Source organism: Hyperoodon ampullatus (genome assembly GCF_949752795.1).
Source record: "Hyperoodon ampullatus genome assembly, chromosome: 15".
NCBI lineage: Eukaryota > Metazoa > Chordata > Mammalia > Artiodactyla > Ziphiidae > Hyperoodon > Hyperoodon ampullatus.
In genome coordinates, this window is record NC_136928.1 from 80,378,685 (window position 1) to 80,396,988 (window position 18,304).

The following is an 18,304-nucleotide window of genomic DNA, read 5'->3' on the forward strand; positions in this document are numbered from 1 at the left end:
TGACAGCTTTACCCGCTTTGTTTCCTGTCCCAGACTAGGACCCTTCTTCCTCTCCAAGGTCTGGTGATATTCAGGCTCATCAAGTCTCTTCATGCTGGGCCCTACCAACCGTTCCATTCATTCCCCCCCAATCACCCCCCAACACACACACACACCCGACCTTCCTATAAACACAGAAGCATATCTACTATCCATACTCCTATACACAGGCAAAAATTGCACCAGTCATGGACTCCGGCACAGAAACCTCAACATCCCCAAACACACTGGGATCTGTCACATCTTTGAATCTTGTAGTACTTCTCTTCCTCTTGTTCTCTCTGGCTGGGATGACTCTCCTTCTCAGGCAAACTCCTATTCAACCTTCAAGACCCATCTCCAATATCACCCCTTTGTGAAACCTCCTCCCCCTGACCCCATTCACTGCTTAGTTGTTCCTTTATCTGAATACCCAGAGATTTTGTTCATATTTTACTACCATACATAAAGCACTATCTTCATCTGTGCATGCCCTAGATAGAAGTAGATACTTGGTAAGTGTTCACTGAATGAGTACAGGAAAGAATGAGCACAAGCTTCTTATAAACCCTCTGAGAAAAAGAAAAAGAGTCAAGGCGGAAGGGAACCTGCACACCATCAGCCACTAGATCCTGGCTTCAGGACCAGGCAGCTCTCAACCCTTGGTCTGGAGCCTCTCGGCAAGGGGAGCTGACTTTCTGGAGGGGGGGAGGGGGAGTGGGAGGTTCCTAACTTGTGGAGGAACAATGCACAGCCAGTCGGAGAGAAAAAGGACCCTCATGTCAGCAGCATGTCAGAAGTACTGAGATCTAGAAGCTTCCGCATCCAGCTCGGCTCCTGTACACAGGTGGTCCAGCACTGGGCACTCATTTATTGTGCTCAGGCTCCGATCTCTCTTTATATTTACCTAGAAAATGGGATTTCCCGAGTGCCTAAGCTAGGAAGCAGCAGCGTTTCCTCATTTCTAAATGAACGGTTTAAAAATAAGAGGACAAAAATGACCAAAACCAGTGGTAAATCTGCTCATCTGAGATCGTCATCCCTGCCTCAAGGCCCTGAGTGCTAGACTACGATGATCTCGCCCAGGAAGGGAGAGGAGCATCCACAGTTAGTGACCGTCCCCTGTGCACCAGCTGCTTGACCTGCACAAACGGCTTCAGGTAGATGTCCTCACGCTCTTCTGCCAGCTGAGGACAGAGGCTCAGAGAAGAGAGGAACTCGCCCAGGGCACCCAGCGTGTCAGGCGGGGCAGCCGGCCTCCCTCGAGGGGTTGGTCCCAGCGCCTCGCCCACTGCACTGCAAAGACAGCCTCCCACGCACGCTGGGGGCTGGGGGGCAGGTAGCAGAGCCAGCTGGCTTCCTTTGCTGCTTATCCTCTAAATGACCCCTCTTCAACTCTTTATCCCACGTGGGAAGGACATGGACTCTACCAAGGGTTTGAGGGAAAACTCCATCTACTCAAGGAAAACTGCAGAGAGGAAGGCAGAAGCTGAAGCCTTTGTTCTCCTTTGGATGAGCAAGCACACCCACTGCGGACCAGGTGTGCCTGGCCCTCCCCATCACGACACCACGGGAGAACCCGCACCGCCCACACCTTGACTGTGGGGCAGTTCCTCAGGCCTTGGGACTATAACCCTGGCTTAGGGTTGCAAATAGGTGCACTACCACTTTTTTACCAAAGCTTGGCAAAGGCAGAGAAGTGAGAAGATCATATATGACAGGATGTGAAACTAAGTTTCAGGCTAGCAAACCCTTGATGAGCCTTCCTCAACAGTATCGTTATGGTGCATGTCAGAAACACTCACTGTATAAGCCAAACACTGCCTCATTTTTTTGGAACACAAAGGCAAAGAAAAACACCGAGTTATGATTCTTATGGCGAAAACAAATGGCACATCAAAACGGCAGGACCTTCCCTCTGGGAGAGCAAGATGCCTAGCAGTGGCAGAGAGATTTGCACCATTATTTCTTACTTATTTATTCATTAACAAAAGTGCATTGGGTGATTACCAGGTCCCAGGCACTGTCCCAGGCCCTGGAGATGCAGCAGGGACAAGATGGACAAAATTGCCCGTCTGAATGCAGCTTACATACCAGTGGAGGAAGACAGAGAGACAAGGCAAGCTCGCAGAGCACAGGCAACGTAAGAAGGTGATGCACACTACAGAAAAGATACAGTGAAGCAGGCAAGGGAATGAGAAGTGCAGGCCGCACTGTGCAGAGCAGCAGCCCCCACAGTGCCACTCCCCTAAGGAGCTTCTGGAAAAGGATGGATAAAGGAAGGCTTCCCAGAGGGGGTGACCTTTGTGCGATATTGGCCAGCAGGCCGGGGGCAGGGAGGGTGGTCATTTCAGCCAACAGTCAAAAGCCCAAGTTCACACACAGACAAATGTCCTTAGGGGTGTTGACTAGCTGAACGTATTAGCTCAGGCTGCTGTAGCAAAACACCACAGACTGGGGGCTCAAACAACAGAAATTCATTTTCTCCCAGTTCTGGAGGCTGGAAGTTCAACATCAAGGTGTCAGCAGGTTGGGTTTTTTGAGGCTTCTCTTCTTGCTTTGTAGATGGCCACCATCTCACTGTGTCCTCACGTGGTCTTTCCTCTGTGCCCACACATCCCTGGTGCCTCTACATGTTCATATTTCCTCTTCTTATAAGAACGTCAGTCATACTGCATTAGGGATCACTCTAAAGACTTCATTTTAACTTAATCACCTCTTTAAATACCCCATCTCCAAATGCAGTCATATTCTGAAGCACTGGGGTTGGGACTTCAGCATATGAACTTGAGGGGATACCATTCAGCACACAACCCGTAGCTTATCAAGAAACAATTTCCCATGGATAAAGAAGAAGAGGTGGTGTGTGTGTGTGTGTGTGTGTGTGTGTATACACACACACACAATGGAATATTACTCAGCCACAAAAAAGAATGAAATGTTGCCATTCGCAGCAACATGGATAGACCTAGAGATTACCATACTAAATGAACTAAGTCAGACACAGAAAGACAAATATTATATGATATCACTTATATGTGGAATCTAAAAAAGAATGCAAATGAATCTATTTCCAAAACTGAAACAGGGCTTCCCTGGTGGCGCAGTGGTTGAGAGTCCGCCTGCCGATGCAGGGGACACGGGTTCGTGCCCCGGTCTGGGAAGATCCCACATGCCACGGAGCGGTTGGGCCCGTGAGCCATGGCCGTTGAGCCTGCGCGTCCGGAGCCTGTGCTCCGCAACGGGAGAGGCCACAACAGTGAGAGGCCCACATACGGAAAAAAAAAAAAAAAAAAAAAAAAAAAAAAAAAAAAAAACTGAAACAGACTCACAGAAAACAAACTTATGATTACCAAAGGGGATATGGAGGGGAGGAAGGGTAAATTAGGAATATGGAATTAACACAGTAACACACTACTACATATATGAAATAGATAAGCAACAAGGATTTACCATAGAACTCAGGGAACAATATTCAGTATCTTGTATTAACCTATAATGGAAAATAATCTGAAAAAATATATATGTAGAACCGAATCGCTGTGCTACACACGTGAACCTAACGTGATATTGTAAATCACTATACTTCAATTAAAAGAAGAAAGAAATTTAAATTGCCTAAAAAAAAACAGATCCCCTTGAGCCCTTCAGAGCAGAACGCCTCAAGGTGGTCATCCAAATTCATTGCTTCCATGTCCTCATTTCCATGCTTCTGAAAATGTTCTTCATAGGATTCTAAAGCCTTCCATGGTGCCAAGTCCAATGGACCCATGTATCCAACCACCCAATGGGTATCCTAAATTTAACGTGTCCAGCATGGAGTTAAGTGGGCTCCTCCCTTTGCCTTTCCTAATTCGCTTTATCTGCTACCACCGTCTTGCTAGTTTAACCCCAAACACAGCAAACACCCCTGATTTCTCCTTTTCCTTTAAGCTTCCCATCTAAACAGTCAAAATCCCTCTGGCTCTACCTCCAGAATATTTCCTAAATCCACCTGCTGCTCACTGCCCCCACCACCCCTCCCTTGGGGCAAGCCTCCATCCACCTGACCCTCACGTTCACTGTGGCTCTCTGTTACTCCTCCTTCCCACCACTTCCCCCCACCTCCTTAAAATACCTCAGTGACTTCCCCGTGCTCTTAAAACAAACTCCACGTCCTCCCCATGGCTTAGGGAGGCCCCGAGTAATCAGCCACCTGCCATTTTCTCTCAGCTCCTGTCGTGTCCCTTCCCTCCCCTGCTGTCACACGGGCCTTCTTTCACTGCTCTGAGCACACCTGGCTCTCTCCAGCCCCAGGTCTCTGTACTTGCTGTTCCCTCTGCCTGGAAAGCCCTCTCCCCAGCTCATCTCATGGATGAATTGTGCTCACCCTCAGTGCTCAACTTCAGCACAGACCTTAGCTAGTCACCTCTCCAAAGCAACCACTTCCCCCACCCGGCCCCTGCAATAATTCTGCCTCACCTCCAGGTAGCACCTTGTAGAGCATCCTCTTGATTACACTGTTACTGTCTGTACTTCAACTACAAGGGCAATGCCAAGGCAGCAGGGACCTTGTCTCCTGTCACTGGACCAGTGTGAATAGAAGAAGGAGCCACAGCTGAGCAGAGGCATCAGCCGGAGACATGAATAGAAGCATTGGGATCTAAGTGCTCACATGGCATCATCCTGGACAGACACACGTGGCCGGCCCACAGAACGTTCTAGCCTCCAATGACTCAGGCCATTCAGAGGAGGTGTCTGAGGAGGACTTTAGCCCTGGCCACCTGAGACGCATTTCCCTCTCAGCATTCAGGAAAGACCCACTCAACCAAAAACGTTTATCTTTGCAGGAGTCCCTGCTCCCTGGCCCCAACTAACAGGACAAGAATTTTCTCCATTGTTTGGTGTTGCGTTTCTCCCTAAGACCCTCCATTAGCTCCTTATCACCTACAGGCACTCCAAGCCGTTGTATCCAGCCCAGATTGCCCACTCTGGCCTCATCTCCCACCACCAGCTCAGAGGGCCTGCACTTCAGGCAGATAAACCCCAAGACTTCTGCGTGCCCATTTAAGCTTTTGCTTACACTTGTTCCCTGAGCCTGGATTGCTTGCTTCCTTTTTCTCCGTCTCTCTAGAATTAAGCACTTCTTCCGAGCTAGTCCCACACTTCTATATTGATATTTCCCTTTTGAGCCTCTTACAGCAAGTCTCTTGGACCGATGGATACCAGTTTACTCCCCTAGATGGTTGTAAGACCCTAACACCAAACTAAAGTTGTTACTAGAGTATGATCCACCATGAGTCCCCAAAGGAAACATGGCTGGGGCAGGACAGCTGAGACAGATGCCACAGTAAAGATCTTACAGGATGGGGTGGAACCCAGTATGGGGATGCCGGCTGGTGTAGGACTGGAAGTGGACTTGGAGTCAGGCAGGGAGCAGTGTTCAAAACCCACCTCTGACACTTCTTAACAAGGCAGACTTGAGCAAGCCACTTCCCTTCATCCCTAAGCAAGATCATGAACCCACGTCGTAGTTTCATGTGATGACTAAATGAGATCATGTAAAATACCCGGTGCCCAATCACAGTCAGTAATGGCTCATCCCTCCTCCCTCCCCTCCCTGGCCTCCTTAGGACTCTGCCGTGAGGCACGCTGCCATTTTGTGACCTCTCTGCCTCTACCTCCTGCTCTCGGCTCTGACCTGAATCTCGCAGGTCTGAGGGATACACTTTGGGTGACGTCACCCCAGCCTTCCCCAGCTTATTCCCATCCATAGACTTCACGGTCCCAGCCCTGCCCCTGCTCACCTACCCTGATGCTGGCAACCACATGAGATTTCAAATCTCAGGCACAGGTTTAAGTTCCACCTCTGCCACCCACAGGTCGTGTGACCTTAGACTCAGCAAAACATGTCTACGTGGGGTGGTATTTATCCCCTCACCAGCCATGCGTTCAATCCTCTGGCTGACGTGTGAATGTGCTCTGGGACCTGCAGGCCCCATGTTCATCATTGTTACTTGGAAGCCAGGAAGGGCGTTTTCTCCACTGTTCTCGTATCTGTGAAGTTTAGGTTACTTGGCCAAAATTACAGACCGTGTCCTGTTGTACGATCCCTTAGGACAGTCTATCTATCTGCCACTCGATGGTGGGTTTCTTGCAGGTGGAGATGGTGTCTTCTCTCTGTCTTCCCCTTCCTTGGCACAGAGAAGATGCTCAGAATAAGTTTGTCGTGGGCGCCAGTGATTCGCTGACTGAGTGTCTCCAGTTTAACTGAACCTGTCTTCCAACATCTCTAGGCCCATTTCTTCATCTGAAAGATGGAGAGCACATGGCCCCAAGAGGCAAATGTAGGGAAGGTTTTCTTCATCCCTCTCCTTTCCTTCCCTCTCCTTCACCCATCCCTTTCCTTCTGGAATTCTCCTCTGGACAGATGCCCCACCTCCGGCCCAGGCTCCAGGGGTTCCCATACCCCTCGAGGTGCCTCTGCCCAAAGGAAAGCCTGTAGATGAACTACGTGCTCAGTGTGTGAGCCTGTGACATCAATGCCTCACCGAATGTCTCATCAGGTACAGTTCATGCGACTTATCTGATGGCTTACCTGTCCAGGACTATCCACACTCACTGAGAAAATGAATCACTTGGGGTTGGGGGTTAAAGGAGATTAGAAGCCTAAGTATTCTAAGCTGGTGAAAATTCAGACACTGCAACCATGGATAGGAAGCAAGGTTCTTCCAGGCTACACTCAAATCCACACCCCAGAGGAACACGGCTGAGAACAGACCATGATGTTTTCCATCCATCCAAATACCTACTGGGGTACAGTTCAAGCCCAGCCACTTCCTGGCTCTGTGACCAAGGGTAGGTTAATTTATCCCCTTGAGCCTCAGTTTCCTCATCTGTAAAATGGTGACAATAATACCTATTTAAAGCACTACTGGGATGATTAGAATAATTAAATAGATATATTAAATAAAATCAATAAAAAGAAGCAGTTATAATAACTAAATACATAGGATAATTAGAAACAGAAACCCATTCTATAATGAGTACATTATTTGCCTGCATAATAAGTACTCATTAAGGAAATTAAATTTAGTATCTTGACTCTAGACTCACTTTTTGTGTGACTTTGGTCAGGATCTTTATTTTCTGCACCCTAGAGTTTTCATCTGGAAATGAGAAACAACTTCCACCCAGCAATGCCATGGTGAGTGTAATGCGATATCGTAGACGTGAAACCATCAAGCCTGCCACGTGGCAAAATGTAATTTCCTTCCACGGCTTATCTGTTAGCAGGAGCTGGGGAAAGCAGGAAGCTGAGATCATGTGTCCCTCCCTGCAGCACCAGAAGCCAAGGAGCTGCCCAGATTTGATTCTGGGATTCCGCTTGAGCCCCGAAGCAATTCTTAGCAATGATGATGTGTGATGTTCACCCCACCTCCTATGTGCTAGGCTCTGAGATAATTGTTTCCTGGCTCCGTCCCAGGCTAGCTCCGGAAAGCAGAAGTTTTGTGAACGACACACCTGTCCACAGGAGCTGGGGATCCTCCCGGGGAAACAGATCGCCCCTTCTCGGGCTGCCAGGCGCCCTTCCAGGGAGCGCGGGGCACACAGCTGCAGCTGGAGGCCGGCCGGGCCAGTGCACACTTGCCCAATTGTGTCAGCAACCAGTAGGAGAAACAGTGTCCGCTCTGAGAGGCACAATGCTGCTGTCAGCCTCCCTCTTCAGGTGCTGCCCACAGGGCACCTTTCCAGGGACAACGAGAGCTGTTCCTAATGCGTTCACTGCAGGGTGTCAGGACCTTCCCACGGGTCTGCTTTTTGCTTCAATAAACTAGCAAATGGCATTCAGGTAACAGCGATAATAGGCGATGCCTTGAAAGGAACTTCCAGAGCCACCTATTTTAGCTCCATTTTCACTGTGTGAGGCCACTCCCCTGCCGGTCATCATCCCAGATGCTGTTGGTAATAGGTATACCCTGTCCTCTTTGTAGATTAGAGGAGAGAATCGTAGACTCTTTGAGCCAGAAGGAAACTTGAAATTCACCTAACCAGTGGTTCTCAAACTTTAGGTTATACGAGAACCACCCCCTTCCAAAGGGCCTGGGGAAACAGATTGCTGCACCCTGAGCCCTGAATGCCTCATTCCAAAGGTCTGGGGTGGGACCTGAGAACATACATTTCTAATGAGTTCCCAGGTGGTGCTGAGGCTGAGGCTGCCAGCCCAGAGCCCGCACTCAGAGAACTGTGGTCCAGCCCCAATCAGTTAACTTAATGGTGGAGAAACAGGAGCCCAGAGAGGGGAAGGGACTCTCCGGGGGTGACACCAGGAGTGAGGAGGGGGGCTCCTGACATGCAGGGCGGTCTTAGCCCGCCCACCCAGGGCCCTTCGAGATTGCTTTTGCTGTGCAATTACCAGTGATGCTCTTGTCTCTACGACTGGGAAATACTAACAGAAGTTAGGGTAGGGATTGCCTGGGATCTGTCCAATGTTTTCAGAAAATGGTCCCCAGATTTCTCAGGGGAGGAAAGAGCCGGGGTGATGGGGAGGGCTGGTGGCTCAGTGTGGCTGGGCTGGGAGCCGTGGGCCGGGAAGGCGTGGCCGGTGAGATCCATTCCAGCCCGACCCCGCAGCCCACCCGGCCGGGCCCCAAGCCTTGTGAGAGATTCCCCGTCCGTCCCTCCTTCTCTGCTTACCTGTCCCTCCATTTACCCCTGAGCAGCATGGCTCAGGGAAGCTTGCCCAACAGCAGGTCAGAGCCAGTGAAGAGCCAGATCCTCACCATCTCCGTGCAGAGAAACTCAGCCCGCTTTGGCACCGGCTTTGGGTTCGAGTCCACGTCCACTATACACACGGCCTTCACATTCCCCTCACCTTGAGGGTGGTCTTGAGCATGAGGTTCATAATAAGCCGAAGCACCTCTCACAGTGCCTGGTATATAACACGTGCTCAAGTCATCACTTCACCCCTTGTGGTTCTAACCCTGGACCAAATGGTGACTCATCAGATCTTTATATGCACTGAAGACTGTGCCACACACAGAAAAAAACAGCAGAGAATTAGAGATGCCTCCTCTGACGAGGTGAAAACTCTGAAAAATGCCTTCGGAGGCTGTTCTGCAGAGCTGACGGGAGCTGGTCCATTTGGGTAGGAGAAAGGGCCCGCAGCGTTAGCATCTCCACCCTTTCTGGGGGTCGTTCAGGGTTTGCAAGAGTCTTTTAAATCTAGTCTGTTTTCAACCTCCTTCACGTGTCCCCTGCATTCAGGACTGGCAGCCACTGAGCCAGCCCAATCAGTCTTTAGCAGGAGTCAAACATCCATCTTTAAGTTAAAGGGTCCAGAGATAAGAAAGGAAGCTACCAAGAAACAAACAAACAAAAAAACAGATGGAACCAGCTGGGACCAAGGTGGTGACGAATCTGACCTCCAACAGACCCCATCTCATTATAGGCTGATTTGACTACATCAGCATGTTAAATGACACACCTACCGACGACCAGGGCCAGGCATTAAGGACCAATTACCTCTCTCCCTCGAAAAGTCCCGCCCCTTCCCCACAGACTAATGCATATGCCCCCCATCATTAGCCTCACTCCTCCTCCCTTTGTCTTTACTCTTTAAATTAAATTCCTCTTGCCACGTGGGCAAGAAATTGCTCTGTGAACTTAGTTCCCGCTTCTCCATTTTTTGGCCACTGAATAAAGCCTGTGCGGCATTGATCTCAGCTTCAGTTTCATTATTCCGGCTGCTCCTACCCGAACGGAAAAAGAACCCTTCCCACCAACACAGAGAGCCTTGGCCGGGCTAGGGCCCGAGCAGGGTCCATAAGATTTAATTCCGTACCAGCTCAGCCTGGGGAGGAAACGACCTGCGGGAGAAAACAGAACCCGGTAAAACCAAGTGATTGCATGAGTGTGGTTTATCAGTTCAGTGTAGCAACCAGGAGATATGAATGTTGTCCTATGATTTTTGTCCTTCCCTGACTTGGGTTTTTATGTAGAAACTACTTTTTGTTCAATCTACGTATATTAATTCATTAAATAGTAATAGCTAATACTTAGAATGCACTTAATAGGTGCCAGGAGCTGCTTCAAATGTTCACACACATTAATTCATTTATTCCATCTGCACAAGCTACAGGTATCCTCCCCATTTTAAAGGCGAAGATGCTGAGGCACAGAGAGGTTAAGTCACTTGCCCATGGACACAGTTAATGAGCCCAGGCAGTGTGGCTCCTGAGTCATTGCTTTGAACCACTACTTACCTACCCTGGGCTACCCTCGCAGGATTCCAGTTACCCCTGTGCGTGTCACAGGAAATCATAATTACTGATGTACTTGTTGGTCTCTTCAACACCCCCTGCCACCAGTCTAAAGCCCCTCCTAGCCTTTGATTTGCTCATTGTGTGATCATCAGCTGTGCGTGAGAGCTTGGCACGCGCCTGGTGTCAGGCCTATGGCAAAAGTGGAAGGGACAAATGCACGGGTGAAGAGGTTATGGGAGAGAAAATTTGCATATCAGTTTGAAAAAAAATACAGTGCAAGAAGATCTAATATTGATTGGAAAAATCCTCTTGTGTCAGAAAATTTATATGTATGTTATTATTTTTCATCTGCAAAGCAAGCCGGGGAAGAAATATCAGCCTAATTTTACAGATGAGGAATGAAGGGGTTAAATAACATGCCCAAAGCCACTATCCCAGTATTCCCCAGGGTCAGAAAAAAAATTGTGAAAGTCTCTGAAATGGGAATAAAACAGATGACTAGGTGTTCTTTCTAGAGCATCCTTTCAAGATATCTAAAACTTCTGGGCTTCTTTGTGCTATTTACTGCTCTGTAAACTGTAGAAAACTCATAGTAATGCAAATAATTCTTGTCCATGGAAATGCAAATGAATTTGGGTCCTTGGAGCCGCAACTGATTATTGCCCTGTGGACACTGAATTATTTTGCATCTATTTGCAAAGTCATTTCCCAATTCCTGACTGCCTGTGTTTGTGTGTTCTTTGAATTCTCCATTGAACCTGTTTTTACATTTTACTGGTTCCCTCATTAATTAATGAGATAAATAAAATTCTTGGCATGTATTCATTATGTATTTCCATGAGAGTCTTGATTTTACCTTTATTTTAATTTTAGCACCAATTAGGATTCAAATCCATGTTTGTTGGTTCTTTCCGATAAATTATACACACACATACACGTACGCACGTCACCGCTGATCACAAGTTCTTTATCATAAAGCTCTCTGTCAAAGGCAAACTAAGCTTGGCTAAAATGTCAAAGCAACACATATTTAAATAGGCCTTTTAAAAATTGTATTTTTCAGTATTGTCTATTAAGGACTGCATTAGAAAGGTTTGATTTAAGTAATGCGGCAGGTCATCCTCGGGGGGCAGCCCTGGGTTCCCACTATAAAATGTACCCCAGTCCTCTTTATTCTGTGCAGTCTTTGTTTCTGTGCTTGCCTGCCTCCCTCTCCACCAAATCCACAGGGCACGAGCCACGTATTTTCTTCTGTTTCTCCTACCCTACACTGTAGCCCACAGCAAACCAACACATGGTCAGGGCAAAAGAATTCAGGTTGGATTCAATGGAACTGAACTGAACTGGGCCAGCCTCCAGCATCTACCCAGGAATCCTTACCTTCCCACAAAGCCAGGTCTTCGAGAACTGTCTTCCAGAGATGCTATCCTGAGAAACCTAGGGGAATCCCAGATTTTTCTCCCAATAAGGTGACCAGAAGGTTATCAAGGCAGGAAAAATGGCTGCTGCCATCAGCAGACCCTGGGGTTAATAGGTCCAGTGCCCCTACCCATCCATACACACACTAAATGAGACGGTGTGGCTTTAATGGAACAAATTCTGGAGTCAGCTCCTGACTCAAGTCCTAGCTACACCAGTCCATGTTTCTCTGAGTTTCAGCTTTATCATCTGTGATGGTCAATTTTTCTGCATCAACTTGGCTAGACTATGCCTGGTGCCCAGCTGTTTGGTCAAACACTAGTCCAGATGTTGCTGTGAAGGTATTTTTTTAGATGCGATTAACATTTAAATCAGTAGACTTTGAGTTAAGCAGAGGACCCTCCATAATGTGAGTGGTTTCATCCAATCAATTGAAGACCTTCGGAGGAAAAGACTGAGGTCCCCTGAGGAAGAAAGACTTCTGCCTCCAGACTCCCTTTGGACTTGAGCTACGTCCCCTCTTCCCTGGGTCTCCAGGCTGCCAGCCTGCCCTGCAAATTTCAGACTTGCAGCACCCACAACTCTGTGAACCAACTCCTCTCTCTCTCTCTCCGTCTCCCTCGCCCTCTTTCTCTCTCTGCCTTTTTTTTTTTTTTTTTTTTTTTTGCGGTACGTGGGCCTCTCACTGTCGTGGCCTCTTCCATTGCGGAGCACAGGCTCCGGACGCGTAGGCTCAGCGGCCATGGCTCACGGGCCCAGCCGCTCCGTGGCATGCGGGATCTTCCCGGACCGGGGCACGAACCCGTGTCCCCTGCATCGGCAGGCAGACTCTCAACCACTGCGCCACCAGGGAAGCCCGCCTTTCTCTCTTTAAATAAAAAAATATTAAATGACAGTCCAGGGGTGAACTTGCAGAACTGGGCTGTCTTGGATATCATAGAACAATAAAAAATTTACTTTCATAGACCCAGTGAGAGACCATACTACTTGGCTATTGTCCTGCAGATAAATGGCCAGAGGAAACTCTCATGCATCACAGTGAACCCTCTGCTCTCCGCTGTGTGACCACCTCACTTCCAATAGGTGTCTGCACCTTTGGTTAAATAAACAGAAAACTTAATCCAACCGGACAGTGGATATTTGCCTGGGATGAGGTGGTATCAAATCCATAATCCACCTGAAATGTTGCACAACTAAAAAATGAAAGATGATTCTAAAATTTGATCTCTTCTGAGGACCACTTTACCAACCGCAGAAAGGTCAGTGGGTGAGTAGGCTGTTGGGATAGTGTTTGGATGTTTTACGTCACCCATCGTCCCCCAGGCTATTCCATCTGATCAAATGCAGACTGAAACCAATAGGGTGGCTGCTGCCACCAGACTCTGCATTCACATTGAATCCCATGTGCGTCTATGAGTGCAGCTGTCCTCCTGATGGGGACATCACTCCCCAAGGTGTGAACCCACCCCCTCAATTCCTATCACTATTCCATGTGTATCACCAAAAGCTCTGATGGGAAAAAACAAGACAATAATTAACTCCAAGGCCACATTTCCCCTCTTCTGAAAATTCACCTTTATTCTATTTCACTTTGTACGTTAAGTTCAGCCATACAGTCTAATACAGACCTGGAGAGACTGTACACTGAGGCCAAATATACATTAAAGAATGCTCTCAAATATGGACACTAAATTGTTTCCCATTTTAAAATTTCCACATAGGAAGTAAAGGCCAAAGAAATTGAATCTAAAATAATTCTCCTTTCAAATGTCTCATTCTACTCAGGATTAGAGAAAGAGGTCCTGATGGAAGTAGATTCTGGATGGATTTGTTCCAAAGTGGCTGCTTCCTGAGCTCCTTCCAATGGAAGGGATGTGATTTTTTTAACACTTGCAAAGGGGCAGAAATCCAATGCCAAGTCTCTCGTACGCCCCATTTTTCCAAAGATCCATGAGGAACCACAAGATTACCTCAGCACCACCCACAAATATTACAAAACCCTAGCAAATCCCTAGCTCTGTGAAAATTATGGTGGTGAGACCAGTTCACTGCACAGTTCAACACTCAGCCAAACACCACTACAGATTTCAGAAATTCCTGTGAGAGGACAAGAAATGGAAAATACATGGAAAAAAGTTCAGTCTGCTTGGTTTCAGCTTCAGCAGAATCCCAGTGAGTCTGGCCATTTGCTGGTAGCGTTTTTTTTTTTTTCCAGGAGCACAGATTCAGCAGGAAGCCTTCACCTTGGAGGAGGTTCGCGGTGATGGCTGCAAATAGACTGCTCTTCAGAAAGTGACATTTGAGACACTGCCGTCTTCCTGAAAACTTGAGAAATTGAAGTCTCCGTATTTATTAGAGGCTCCCTTCTGCCTCTTAAAGTCTCTTCATTTCTGTTTCCCCAGGTGTTCCTGGCACCCCCAGTGCCTAACCGTGTATCACATCAATCTCTGCTCCCTCAGCAGAGCAAAGCACATTTATTTGTAGCGTTTTGTTTCCTGACAATTCCATTTTGGTTTTTTTTCTCTCTGCGTTACTCAACAAGATGGAATAACCCTCATAAAACAACTCCTTCCCCCGGCTCACAAAGGTCTTTATCCTTTTGTAGATAAAATCCACTGTCACGCTGCTGTGGTTGAACCCACTGTCTGGGTCTTTCAAATCTCTAATAATCAGAGTTTACGATGTGAGCAGGGACGAGCAAGCCGAGCCCCACCTCCCTGGAGGATGGAGATCCAGAGACTCAGATTCAGTTGGTCTGGGGCAGGATTTACACATCAGTGATGTTTAAAATACCACCCTCCTCCCATTAATTCTAATATCCAACCAAGGTTGAGGATCTCTGATGGTAGGACCTCAAAGCTTCTCTGTTCTAAGACTTCTCACCAGCATCAGCCACAGCTGTAATTCTGATGGGGGCACACAGCTACAGCCTCCCCAAGGGCAACAGAGGCCCACAGGGTCTGTAAACGCTTTGCCTCCCCACCAAGAATCTCCTTCTCTTCATGTAAAACTCGCAAAGTTTATGCTCAGAGATTCCCAGCCAGAACGCACCAAAATGTATCAATTCCTCCTCCTCCATTCTGCACGAAGAACTAACAGGCCTGTAGGAACCAAATATCAGGGGGTTTTTGGGGTGTTTTTGCGTGGTACGCGGGCCTCTCACTGTTGTGGCCTCTCCCGTTGCGGAGCACAGGCTCCGGACGCGCAGGCTCAGCGGCCATGGCTCACGGGCCCAGCCGCTCCGCGGCATGCGGGATCCTCCCGGACCGGGGCACGAACCCGTGTCCCCTGCATCGGCAGGCGGACTCTCAACCACTGCGCCACCAGGGAAGCCCTATCAGGGTTTTTTTTTTTAACCTGGACAAGGTGTCCACAGCCCCCTCTCTCCTGGAAGAACAGGAGAAGAGCTGGGATAGAGACAACCTGGACCTGAGCCCAGATGAGGCTCCGCCTCCCTCCCCTCAGGTGTGAAGATGCTGGGAGCCCACCCGGCCAGCCTTGGGCTCGGAGGTCGAGAGAGGAGTGGGCAGGAGGTGGTCCCCCCGCTCACACGTTTTCGGAGCTGGGCTCCGGGGGGCTCTGAGAGGGTCTGAGACGTGTTCAGCCAGAAGTGAGACCCAGTCCAGGCACCTCCCTAGCACCCACCGTCCCCGCCCCCAGATAAACTTACCCTTCCCTGCACGCTGCCACCCCCGCCTCGGACCCTGGACATTTCTATCGCTGCACGTGCCCCACCTCAGCACACAATTTCTTAAACGTCCATCTCCTCCTGACCACGAGCTCCTCGGAGCCCCTAGCACCTGGCATTTTATCAGGCGTATAGTGGGTCTGCAATGTATTTTACTCCTTCAGAGGCTGGCTTTATTGTCAAGTACCAGCTCGAAGGTACCACACAGCACTCTGATTGTTCCATAAACACTCACTCTAGGCATAAAGCAGCTTATAAATAAATGGATTGGTGCTCTTGAGATCTGGCCACTGGATGGAATAAAAAGGATGGTCCTTGGGCTTCCCTGGTGGCGCAGTGGTTGAGAGTCCGCCTGCCGATGCAGGGGACGCGGGTTCGTGCCCTGGTCCGGGAGGATCCCGCATGCCGCGGAGCGGCTGGGCCCGTGAGCCATGGCCGCTGAGCCTGCGCGTCCGGAGCCTGTGCTCCGCAACGGGAGAGGCCACAGCAGTGAGAGGCCCGCGTACCGCAAAAAAAAAAAAAAAAAAAAAAGTACTGTCCTTGAAGAGTCTGATGAGTGAAGAAGGCTTGTCCCTTAGGAAGAGTGGAAGCGTGGGGGGAGGGGAGGGAGTGCTGGGTCTAGTCTCCGCAGGTCGTTCCTCTCTCCGCTTCCTGCTTCTTTCCTGCTCCTGCTCTGTGTTGTTCGCTTGTTTCTGTCTCACTTTATTTTGCTGGCATCCTTTTATAATTTTCATCTGTTTTATTGAAACCATAATAATATATTCACATAGTCCTAAAAGTCAAAGAGGGTTACTAGAAGACACAGAACCAAACTCTAGCCTGGCCTGTCCACCACACACATACCCATTCTGCTCCCTGGAGACGGGCCTTTCCAACTCTTTCAGCTGTTGATTCTGGTATTGAATTTTTTCTATTTCTAAATAGTATGAACGTACTATAATATTTGAATTAACCAAATTTAGATACTACTTACTGACTTACTATGACAGATCAAGATTTTATCTTCCATGTACCCTCTTTTCCCATCCCCAAACCTCCTAGTATAAACGCCATGATATTTTGTATTTCTGTAACTTTTCACTTTTCCTGGGGCTGAGAGTTGCTCCTTTTTTATTGCTTGTCATTCTTTCAATGCAGTTCTAATTCCTCCCTTCTCCAAAAAAGCATCTTACGGGAGAAGAAAGGACAATAAAAGCTTCTCAGTAGCATTTTTTCACATTGTCAAATACCTCTCTCCTTTTTTCTCCTTCTTTAACAAACAGGAAAAGAAAACATAGAACTCAGGATGAAAGGCCACTTCTCCTAGAGCACAGTGACCTCGCTGTCCCAGGAGGCCTGGGCGGCCACCTCCCTCCCCAGGACGGCTCTGCCATCATGCTTCTCTCCAATCAGAATCTCTTCCCTCATCTGTTCTCTCGTTCTGTGGATCAGTTAGGTAGCCCACTAGCTGCTGTCGCAAAGAAACCTCTGAATCTCAGAGGTTATCACCATGGAAACTTATTTCTCCCTCTGCAAAGTTCATCTGCGTATTTGGCAGGTGGCCTACTACAGAGTGATTCAGGGATCCAGGTTCCTTCCATCCTGTGGCTCTGCCCTGGAGGCCTTCGCTTCCAGTGATGCAGAGAGACAGGGAATGTGAAAAAGGCACACCTGTTTTTCAGCTGCTTTGGCCCAGAGGTGGTCAGATCACTGCTGCTTAGAGTTCCATTGCCAAGATGGGGGTGACACAGCCCCATCTAGATGTGGGGCTGGGGGCTGGGGGCTGGGGAACTTAGTCCCTGGGAGGAAGCTGTTTTTCAGCAATGACTCTCCAGGACAGCAGGACTCTTCAGAGGACAGCTAACCACCTCTGCTCCACCTCCTAAAGCTCAGGGTCTCCAAATGCCCTGTCCCTGCCCCATTTCCACAGGAAGTCCAAAACCAATTAACATTTCCACCAGGATATTATACAGCAAGAATTCAGCAACGGAACATGAGTGTCATTCCTTTGTGTTGCTAGGCTGCTATAACACATCTGTGGCTAACAAAGAACAGAAGGCCAAAGACGAGTACCATTCACTCACTCCCGCGCCCCACATGCTATTTCCTCAGTTCACACTCTGGTGCGTCCAGTCGGTAGGTTCCATGGTGCCTGGCGAGTCCTCCAGTGCAGCCCGGAGTCGGTGTCTTTGGCAGGAGTTTCAGTGACACGTGCTCCATTCGCTCACCCAAGCAGAACTGGGTCCCTGCAGATATTTCCGAATTGAAAGGTCAAGCTCTGCTCGGTGAGAGGAACAGGGCCTGGTTTGCATTCATTTCTGGTCGAAACAGGAAGTGCTTACCCCATTTTTCAAAATGTGTTAGTTCGAAAAGGCACTGTGGCACACACAATGATTCAACCCTGAGTAATTTGTGGAAGATGCTTCAGGTCTTTCTCACGGCCTTTTCCCTGCTCTGTGTCCTCTTGTCTCCATCACCTCAGCGAGGACACGTGTTGGTGCCTCTCTTGTGTCCCTTAGGAAGGGACACAACGCTGAGTTTCTGTCGCACGATGCGGGGGCAAGCCAGCTGGGCCCAAAAGCAGCAGGCATGCTCCCTTCTCCACGGAGCCAAAGACGGGAGGAATTTTCTAGTTTGGGGGGTGAAAAGAGATATTTAAACGCTCCAATGAAACTTCAGGCAACTTCCATAACTTGTCATTTTGGGGAAAAAAGCTGACCCGTGAGTGCCCATTTTCTTCCCTTGTGCTCCATCAACCAGAATCCTGGAGAAGAGAAGGGCAACGGGCACCCCAGACCCGGCCTCCAAGTGTGCTGATGCGTTAAGTACCGAATGATGTCACACGATGTCCAAAGGACAGTTTTATGGCACTTCAAACAGAGAAGATTAGGACAATGGAATCTCGGTAGCGCGAGCCCTGGCTAAATACCAAAGTCCCCATTTCCAAGTCGGTGCC